General features: G+C 43.3%; 1 long non-coding RNA gene across 2 annotated transcripts; it reads right to left on the bottom strand.

Moving 5' to 3' along the window:
- Positions 1-3,694: 3,694 nt before the first annotated feature.
- Positions 3,695-10,377, bottom strand: LOC118003421. 2 transcript variants are annotated; one of them, XR_004677338.1, is made up of 5 exons: positions 10,339-10,377; positions 9,931-10,036; positions 8,900-9,064; positions 6,390-6,541; positions 3,695-4,840 (listed from the first exon to the last, which is right to left on the bottom strand). It is a non-coding gene; the product is annotated as an uncharacterized LOC118003421 (long non-coding RNA). The 2 variants fall into 2 exon arrangements; XR_004677339.1 differs by lacking the exon at positions 3,695-4,840 and having other exon boundaries at positions 6,373-6,541.
- Positions 10,378-10,814: the final 437 nt, after the last annotated feature.

Genomic DNA, 10,814 nt, shown 5'->3' on the forward strand with positions numbered 1-10,814 from the left:
AGATCCACCAAATTAGCATACCTTTATTTCCCACCGAATAAACCCCAGCCCAGTCTCTTTTGTTATTTTGTCTAGATATGGTGCCCAAAATTTTCAAAGATCCAATGAATAAACATTGAGCATCCATCTGTAATATTTATTTATTCATTCATTTATTTATAAGTTATAGACACACATCACTTTCCAACATATTATGTAAATTACAAAATATATACAAAAAGACAAAAATAGATAAATCTAATATAAAGATGACAAATCCTGATATTTTCTTTCTGGGCACAAAGAGGTCATTTTACTGATCCCCTGGGGCTCATGCACTCTATTTTGGATACCACTTGTTTCGAGATTTCATTTCACTTTCAAAATAACACACCAAGTATGTTAATAAGAAATTCACTGTCAACTCAGAATTACATTTATGAAAATGTTTTACATTTACTATTGCTTCTCGCTTCTTCCATCTTCCCTCTCAGCTTACTTTCATTCGGTGAAGTTAGGCTTCCAGTTGTCCAGTAGTTGTATTTCAAGTCTTTCAGTCTACTTTTGTCTTCTTTTCTTTTCTTTTTGTTTCCCCATACTACAGAATCTTCTAGAGTGTCTTCCAATTCACTTATTCTCCCTTTGACTTTTAATTTGCAAATATTCTATCTTTTTTAAATTCTACTTTCGATATAGTATTATCATGAAATGATTAAGCACCATGGAATCAGGCCGCTGCTCTGTTTGGAATTCTTGTTCCTCCACAAAAACCCTATGAGAGCTTGGGCAAGTCATTTCATTGCCATTTTCTCATTTGTGTATGGTAATAATACTATTCCTACTTCATGGGGTTATTGTGCTGATTAAAGGAGATTTAGTAGCTTAATATGTTTAAAGCACCTAGATTTGTGCCTGGTACTTATTAAGTGCTCATTAAAGTCAGTTATTTCTGGGGCATCTGGCTGACTCAGTCCATTAAGTGCGTCTGACTTCTGCTTAGGTGGTGATCTCAGGGTTCTGGGATCGAGCCCTGCATCTGGTTCTGTGCTCACTGGGGAGTCTGCTTCTCCCTCTGCTCCTCCCCCCGCTCATGGTCTCTCTCTCAAATAAATAAATAAAATCTTAAAAAAAATAAATTTAGTTACTTCTATTTCTAATTTTGCTGAATTGAAGCCAGAGAACATGGTTGATTCTCTCTCTCTTTGGTGGAAAATTTTATTGACGTTTTCTCTGGAGCTTGACCTTGTAAAAAATTCTGTGGATATATTCTTGAATATTTGGTTTGCAGAGTGAAGAGCTACGAACAAAGCCAGGACCAGCTCTCCCTCTAAGGACTGAAAAAAACCTGGATGAATTATTTTTAATGTATTTTTAAAGTATCTGAAAGCCATCAAAAGCTACTGGGCTCAAATCTGAGGGATCGATAGGAGAGTGGGCAAATAAAACTAGAATATATACATAAAATAGAAAATTATGCAGTATGAAAATGGCGTAACTAGATCCATATATATCAGCATGGATAAATGCAAAAACATTAAGTGAAAAGTATAAGATGCAAAATACTTTATGTTGTCTGATATTCTATGCATTTTCTGTGAGTACAAATATTTGAATAAAAAATTTTTTTAAGTCTGGAAGGAAAAACTAAGTTCATGAGTGTGATCAACTTGGGTGTGGGGGAGAGGGGTTGGAGAGTTGAGTAGGAGGGTTGTCAAAGCGGCTTTACTGTGGATGGATAAGCACAATGTAGTAAATATGTACAGTGGAATATTATTATTATTCAGCCTAAAAAGGAAGGAAATTCTGACACATGCTATAACACAGATGAACCTTAAGGACATCATGCTAAGTGAAATAAGCTAGTCATAAAAAGACAAACACTGTATGATTCCACTTATGTGAGATACCTAGAGAAGTCAACTTCATAGAGACAGGAAGTAGAATGTTGGTTGCCAGGGGCAGGGTAGGGGGGGATGGGAGTTGTCTAATGGGCATAGTGCTTCAGTTCAAGATGAAAGGAGAGGGTTGGTGGTGATGGTTGCCCAACATTATGAATGTATTTAAGACCACTGTACCGTACACTTGAAAATCGTTAAGATGGTAAGTTTTATGTTATGTGTATTGGACCATAATTAAAAACCTGAGGAAAGAAAGGGACTTTAGTGGTATCTATAATGTTTTAACTTTTTTTAAAAAGATTTTATTTATTTATTTATTTGAGAGAGAGAGAGCAGGGGGAGGAGCAGAGGGGGCAAGAATCCCAAGTGGACTCCTTGCTGAGCTCAGAACCTGATGCAGGGCTTGCTCTTGGGACCCTGAGATCATGACAGGAATGGAAACCAAGAGTCAGACGCCCAACTGACTGAGCCACCCAGGCGCCCCTATAATGTTTTAACTCTTAAAAAAAACTAAAAAAAAATTTTTTTAAGACTAAAAGGAAAATAGAATAAAACAATTATGTTACACTTAGTTCATCTGTAAGGTGCTATTAGAAGCAGAAAAGAGGGGATGACAAACTGAGCCCTGGGGTCGGGGTCAGGGGGCAGAGCCAGGCTCCCCACGGCCACTGTCTGCCACCAGGATACAGGGAACACAGGGACCCTAGGGTCCGTGAGGAGCTGAAGTCCGATTGTTAATAACAGCTACTGGTGAGGGCTTATTGTGCGCCTTCCTTTGTGTGTATCCAGGGCTTTAGATTTGTTATCTCAATTCATTCTCACAGCAGCCTTTTGAGTTAGGTACTATTGTTACTCCCATTTGACAGATAAAATATCTAAAGCTCAGTGAGGGTAAAGGATTTGCCAAAGTGACAAAGCAAGTGAGCCCTGGAGCTATGATTTGTATCCAGGCAGGTCTGACCCCAGCGCTCAGACACTTAACCATGCCATTGCAAGGTGTGTTTTCTAGTAAGCAAAGGGAAATGTCCACACGCATATCGTGTTGTTAAGGTGTAATCCAAAGCAAGAGCTATGTTAAGAGTATGGGGAATATTTTGTTCATGAACATAACTGTGTCCTTATAACCAGAAAGATACAACTTGCAGATGCCTGCCCTCTGAGATTTAAACTAGTAAAAAGAAATCTTTAATGGATGAGAGTAGCTATCAAAGGAATTCACCTCAAGGAACAGATCAAAGTCAGAAGAGACACGTGAATGCCAAACTTCAATCAAGATGTCTAGAGTGAAGTCACATGAAGTCATAATTGATGAGAGCGATTTGGATTTTAAAATGTTTGTATTCTTTGATGTGGTAATTCTACTTTTTGGAGTCTATACTAGGGGCATAATACCAAATACCGGAAGGTTTTATCCATAAATATATTCACCACAAAATGAATTTTAATAGTAAAAATGAAAATCAATCCAACTATCCAACACTAGTGAAATGGTCAGTGAAATCGAATCCCCACATGATGGCAATTGTGAGCCTCACAAACACATATGAAGAATTCATTACTATTTAACAATTTCATATGTATAGGGACAAATTGCATGAGTTAATACAGTCAACGTGCCGTGTAGAAACAGGGTTACCCTCCTGCTACAAATATAAAGAGATACTGAATAAGTGTATAATAATGTTAAAAATATTAGTTGAGGAATGAAATAAAGGAGATTAATAAAAGGACATTTTATTACAAAATAATAGGAATATAATGAATAATAGGAAATTCTCAAGTCCCAGAGGGAAATAAGGAACGCAAAGCCAGTGGCGTAAGAAAGATGAAGACACTAGGGCAGTCAGTATGGACCCGGAGCTTGGCCCTTAGGGTCTAAGGCCTGCGGTTTCGATATTCACATGGAGATGGAGATGAGGTGTCAGGTCCATGAAAGGCAGGGACCTTGTCTTGGGTGGATTGATTCCCTCTAAAACAGAGGCTGAAGCAAGGATGAGAGAGCTGGAGCCTTACTTGATGTTATTAGCCAAGGTTCTCCAGAGAAACAGAACCAGTAGGGTGTGTATTTATATAGAAAATGATTTATTTTAAGGAATTGGCTCCTGCAATTATGGGGCTGACAAGTCCAAAATTTGCGGGGTGGGCCAACAGGCTGGAGGCCAGGGAAAGCTTGGTGCTGCATTTGACATTCGAAGGCTGCTCAGAATTCTCTCTGGCTTGCAGGCAGTCAGCCTTTTGTTCTATTCAGGCCTTCAGTTGATCGGACGAGGCCCACCCACATATGGAGGACGATGTGCCTTACTCAAAGTCCAACTGATCCAAATGTTCATCTCATCCAAAAAACACCCTCATAGAAACATCCAGAAAAAGGTTTGACCACATATCTGGGCACCATGGCCCAGACAAATGGACACATAAAATTAACCCTCCCACTTGGGAGTCAGAAGCAGGGCAGCAAAGATGAGGAAAGGGGAAGTGAAGCAAGAAAGGCGTGAGGAAGTGTGAAATGGTACATTGTCATCCTGGCTGACACTTCACGAGAAGCCTCCAAGATCACAGCAGGTTACTCAGCAAGCATGTCTGGATGGCATATGGTTCCACTCCAAGCAGGCTGCCGAGAGAAATGGCACTTTGGAGTGGGCCACGGGAGGGAGGAAGAAGGTGAATTTATCTGTAATCTCCCTCCCATCTCTTGTTTTCCATTAGCAGAGACTCAGTCGACAGAAAGTTGACTCCCCAACAGTTCCAGGTTTTGTCCCGTGGCCTTTTCTATAGTGAGAATCCGTAAGGCATTTCATCCAATTCTGGAAGTTGTGGGAGGAGCCAGGAACTCTGTGTTCCTGGATGTTCAGCCTGGCTGCATGGTGGTAGTCAAGGTGAAGGACCAAGTGTTCCCAAAGAGAGTGATGGTCAGCCTCTGGTCATGTCAGCGGAGTCCCAGAGGCTGTCCGTGCTGAGGAAATCTAAGGATGAACATAGATTTGCATCATATATAACCCATCCCTCCTACCACTCCAATCCACTCACTCTCTATTGTATTGACTCCTGTACTATATGGTAGAGATTTCATTTTTTTTGTGAGTACAAGATGCCCTACTCCTTGCCCTAGAGGGAAGTCTGTGTCTGAATCAGTCACAGAGTCCCTCAAGGTGGTACCCAATTGCAAAATCCTGGAAGAATTCAGAAACAAGAGTCCTTGCTGTTGTAGCTGGTCCCTGGTCATACCTGATATTCACTATCTCTCTCTTTACACCCATTCTAAATTTCCCTTATTCCTTGACAGCATTTCGGCTGGCCCAAGTTGATTGCCTGGCAGAGTAATCCAGACCTTTGGGCCTTTTATTTTCCCTGCTTTGGTGGGTTGCAGGTGCTGTGATTCCCGTGGTTATTATAGGACATAGAAGTACTAAGAGACGCCCAAATAAATGCCCTGAGTTCTGGAAATTCTCTTTACTATCCTCTTGTGTAGAAGCAACCCTAGTTCCTCATGCTAATCAAGACTGATTACTCAACCAGTGCAATAAATCTTTCCTGGTCCCCTGTGGCCAGATGATATCTACCACTCCTAATTTGGGGGACTCAGTTCTCTACCAAAGGTCATACTCCTGTCACATGACCTCACACAGCTACCTCCTCTGGGTTCCAGTACGTGTTTCATGTCCTTGTCTCTTTATGGTAGGCATATTAATGGCTCCCAAGGATGTCCCCACTCTAATTTCCAGAACCTGTGAATATGTTAAGTTGTATGACAAGGTAAGAATTAAGGTTGCAGATGGAATTAAGATTGCCCATCATCCAACCCTCAAATAAGGAGATTATCCTGAATTATCCAGTTTGGCCCAATGTAATCACAAGGGTCCTTTAAATGTAGAGGAGGGAATCAGAAGAGTCAGAAAAGGAGACATGGCATCATTAGAAAGACTTGACCAGCTATTGCTGGCTTTGAAGTTGGAAGTGGGCTATGAACCAAAGAGTACAGGCAGCTTCTAGAAAGAGCTACTACAAAACTACAAAACTTCAAAACTATTCTTCCTTAGAGTCTCCAGAAAGAAACATGGCACCAGAGTTTGGTTCAGTGAGACCCATTTTAGACTTCTGACCCCCTAGAACTGTAACAGAATAAATTTGTGCTGTTTTCAGCTACTGGATTTGTGGTCATTTGTTACAGCACTGAGAGGGTGACAATGATTTCCACCATCACAGGCCCCAGGGCACTGCACCATCCTACTTGGTTTCCTAAACCCCGCCATATCTTTGCGAGGAGTTTAATAAGAGGACTAGTCACAATTACCCAGTTTGAGTTGTTACCCATTTCCTGCTGAGCCTCTAAACCGATATAGAGCCCAAAGCATCATTGCAGGACGTAAGTGTCCTCAGCCAAGGGAAGGGAAAACAGACTTGTCTAAAGAATCCAAGGGGCAGTGAATGAAAGTTCTTTCTGAGGTGTCCTAAAGTACCAGGGACGAGCACAGCCCTCAGGTGGCTAATGAATCCAAGTGCAGCCTCACTCACCTCTCTCCTCCAACTCTCCCCATCTTCTTTCTTGCTGTCCCAAGAACAGAATCTGGACTAGAAACTGGGAGTTCTGGTTTATGCCATCACGTGTCTTTGGGAAGAGCAGCTAATTCCTCTGGGTTATGATTGCAGATAATACCACTTGGAGCCTAAGAAAGAATCAGTGGGTTATGGTGAACAGCTAGGTGTCTTTGCCACAAAAGCTCATGCCGAACTCTTTCATCTCTCCACTCAAACTCCCATGAAGAGCCAAGAGAGCCCTCCCTCTCTATCTCATCTAATCTCCTCCCATACCCCTCACTCCCCAAGCCCCAAACTCAGGTGCCTTCCTTCAATTCCCAAATCCCACCAAGCTCTTAACTTTGCTCTTCCTTCTGCCTTGTCATTTAGACCTCAGTGCCCACATCACCTCCTCAGAGACCTCTCCTTGACCATCCTATGTCATGTTGTCCCCACCTCCTGACACTTCTATGACATTGCCCTGTTGAGAAATAATGGCCGAGGGTTTCCAGAATTAAAGGGATACACCCAATATCAAGCAACGTAATTAAAGACAATCCTCACCTTGGCTGGAGACATCAGAGTTTTATCACAGAACACCAGATAAAAGGAACAACTTGACAGCACGTCAGAAGTATTACTTCAGCAAAAAAGAAAATGAACCAGAAAGGAAGAATGGGCTAGGAGAAGCAGTAATGTGCCAAGAGTGATAAAACATGTTGGCAAATCTAATCCTTGATGGATGGTAAATCATAACTATTGAGAGGTTAAAAGCATCGAGGAATTAAAATACTAGACAACTACAATATGGAAGGTAGGAGAAAAATAGCAGAGGGAAAATAAGGCATTCTATGTCTTTAGAGGAGGAGAAAGATGACCATATTAATGAACTTTTTACTTTTACAGAGAAATATAGTTAGATATGCATATTAAACAACAATTTCACCTAGCCAAAAAATGGATGTGCAAATACAATGTCCTCCTTCTAACCAATGAAAGAACCTAGGAAACCTCATCAATCCAACAAAAGGCAAGAAAGGAGAAAAGAAATGGGGAAGAAAACTTTGGTAAAGAAGAAATATGTCCACATACTAGAGGAATGGCAAAAAAAAAAAAAAATTCTACAAACTAAACTCACTTTTTAAAAAATTGGGTGTCTCAGGGGCGCCTGGGTGGCTCAGTTGGTTGGGCGACTGCCTTTGGCTCAGGTCATGATCCTGGAGTCCCTGGATCGAGTCCCGCATCGGGCTCCCTGCTCAGCAGGGTGCCTGCTTCTCCCTCTGACCCTCCCCACTCTCATGTGCTCTCTCTCTCATTCTCTCTCTGTCAAATAAATAAATAAAATCTTAAAAAAAAAAATGGGTGTCTCAGATGGGCTTTTTTTTTATCCACTTCAATGCTGTTTGAAAAGACACACCTCATTTCTACCTTTGGCTTCCCCCGTGATGGCTGTGGCAGTGGCCCCTGTGGAAATTACATGGTGGGCGGCCCCTGCAGCCACAGGTTAATGGTGATAAGCCCACTATTAGTGGAGGTCAGGACAGGAAATGAGACTGACCCACGACGTGGGTGAATCTGTTCAGATAGCGCTTTCTTTTCTGACCAGAGATTATAGTAACTTGGAAGGTGTTGCTGAGGAGAGACAATTGATAATAGTCTGTAAGGGAAGTGGCCAGCACTGGTGAAAATCCAGCTCCTGCAGCGTGGGAGACAATTTAGCAGGCCGCCAGGATGTGAGCTTTGTCTGGGTACGACCTCCTTCTGTGTTTTAGGAATAAATTAGGGAGGGATGCCTGGGTGGCTCAGTTGGTTAAGCGTCTGCCTTTGACCCAGATCATGGTCCCAGGGTCCTGGGATCGAGCCCCACGTCAGGCTCCCTGCTCAGCGGGGAGCCTGCTTCTCCCTCTCCCTCTGCCTGCTGCTCCCCCTGCTTGTGCTTTCTCTGGCTTTCAAATAAATAAATAAAATCTTAAAAAAAAAAAAAAAGAATAGCTTAGGGAGTTATTTATTCTCTGCAGGCCTGTTTCTTTACCCATAGAATAAGAAGAGCAATGCCATCTCTTTGAGGTTGGGGGCCGGCTAAATTAGATTCCAGAGCACAGACACAGTGAGCCATTGGCACAGAGCAGCTCTTCCCGGTAAGGAAGCCGGAGAGTGGCGATCACACAATACCGCCCCTCCCCACAGCCGTACCATCCCAACCCCGGGCTGGGTCTCAGTTCCCATTTTTACTCCCAGGGAAGCTACTCTGCACAAACCAAAATTACAAGAAACTGATGTGCAAACCCAAACGGAATTTGTTTTAAGTTTGTGTAAGTGCCAAGTAGCTAGTTTCTCCCTAGACTCAAAAATCAATTTTCCTTGAGGGGCCTGGCTGGCTCAGTCAGTAGAGCGTGTGACTCTTGATCTCGGGGTTGTGGGTTCAAGCCCCAGGTTGCATGTAGAAATTACTTAAAAATAAAATCTTTAAAAAAAAAAAGAAAGAAAGAAATTGTCCTTTCTCTCACCCCTTTCTTCTCCTGGGAGATCGGGTCCCTGATGTGGCAGGACCACTGAATTCATAGATTCCTGGAAGGTCCTCAGTAGGGATTAGGGTGTGTCCTCTGGACCTTTGCTTTTGGTGCCTTCTCGTCTCATCCGCCGAAGTCTTCCTGTGTTAGGATTCACTTCTCCTATGACAGGAAAATAGACACCATCTGCCCCAACTAGAGTGCAACTCTACCCCTCGACTTGTCCCCATTTCTCATGCTGATCACTGCAGATAGAGCTCCTTATTCTTGTGCTTTGGGGAGGGGAGGGAGCAGTTAGGAGCACCCAGTTGTGAGCCTAATCCCTCCTGGGATTCAGTTCTGTCTGCATGCTGGGCCCCCCAGGGCCTTCTTTTGTAAGAGATTCAATGGTAAGGGCATAAGAAAGCACCAGGTGCTTTGAGAGATTAGAAGCAGAGAACAGCAGCTCTGTCTGGAAAATGTATCCTCAGGCCCCAAGTCACCACAAAGAGAATGATGGCGCTGTTATCACTATGTCCTCTGAGAGACACAAACTTTACTAGGTATTAGTACCCAGTGACCAAGGGCCACACTCAAAACCTTAGAGGGATCGCCCCAACGTGGAATACAAGTCTGTGGGGGATGGGTCCATGGGCCACAGCTTACACTGACAGCTCTGAGCACATGCTCAGGATGATGTCAAGAGGTAAGGTGCCCAGCCTCCAAGTTAGCCCCAGTGGTCCCTGACTCCTGGTATTCACACCCCTGTCTCCTCCCCCATGTACCATGGTTGATCCATGTGACCCATAGCATATGGCAGGAGCATGGCATGTCACTTCTGAGGCTAGGTCATAAGAGATATCATGGCTTCTTTCCTGCTCCCTCAGATCACTCACTCAGGGGAAAGCAGGCGGCTGTATTTTGAACAGCCCTATGGAGAAGACAACTTGGTGAGAAATGGAGGTCTCCAGATAACAACCTGAGAAAAACTGAGGCTGAGCCAGGTAAGTGAGCCCTCCCAGAAGTGGAGCCCCCAGCCCCAGTCAAACCTTCAGATGATTGCAGTCCTGGCCAACATCTTGATTGCAACCTCACGGGAGATCCTGAGCCAGAAGCCCCCAAATAAGCCAGTCCTAGATTCCTGACTCTCAGAAGCTGTTTGAGAAAAGAAATGTTTTAAGCCACCATAACAACAGATAATAAAATAACATTCTCTAGCACAATTACAAACAAATGGAGTTGAATGTCGTAAACCTGACTATGTAAATATGGCTGAAACTCTAAATGCATATGATGGAAAGTAAAAGTTTAATGATACTATAATATATTCAACATCATGGTGGGGGAAATGTCTTATCCAAGACATATATTGGGAGGGTTTATAAGATTTCTTTGGAGAATGCTGATACTTTCTCACTCCCCCATCTCCAGGGAGGAGAGGACAGGAAGCTGCTTACTGACATAAACCACAAATATTGAGAGGGGGCTTCCACAGCACCTGTCGAGCTTGGTGTGTGTTCTCTGCAGTTGGTGGGGAGGTGGGTCTTTCATGCTTGCTTAACTCGGGTCTGAGGAGTGGGACAGGACAGGGAGCCTACATTTCCAGGGTTTGTTGGAGAGTTGAGGATTTTCCATGGAACAAGTGTTTGCCACTCAGCAGAGGGAAAGCCGGACTGGAGCCATTTTATGCCTCTGCCCCCAAGAGGACCACGTGGCCTGAGGCTCTGCTTGTCAGTGTGTTGTGGGCCCCCGGAACAGGGCTGAGCTGAGGCGGGGTAGCAGCTAGGGGAACAGAGGCCAGAGGAGGAAAGGGAAGAAGTCTCACCTTTGGATAAAGGGTGAAATGCTGATTATTATCTTGGTTGGACTCCTGGTTAAGATTTTTTCTTATGAGAGTTTCTGAGCACATGGGAAATTGTCTACTATCTAGATT

Source organism: Mirounga leonina, unplaced genomic scaffold (genome assembly GCF_011800145.1).
Source record: "Mirounga leonina isolate KUSES-001 unplaced genomic scaffold, KU_Mleo_1.0 Mir_91, whole genome shotgun sequence".
NCBI classification, from domain to species: domain Eukaryota; kingdom Metazoa; phylum Chordata; class Mammalia; order Carnivora; family Phocidae; genus Mirounga; species Mirounga leonina.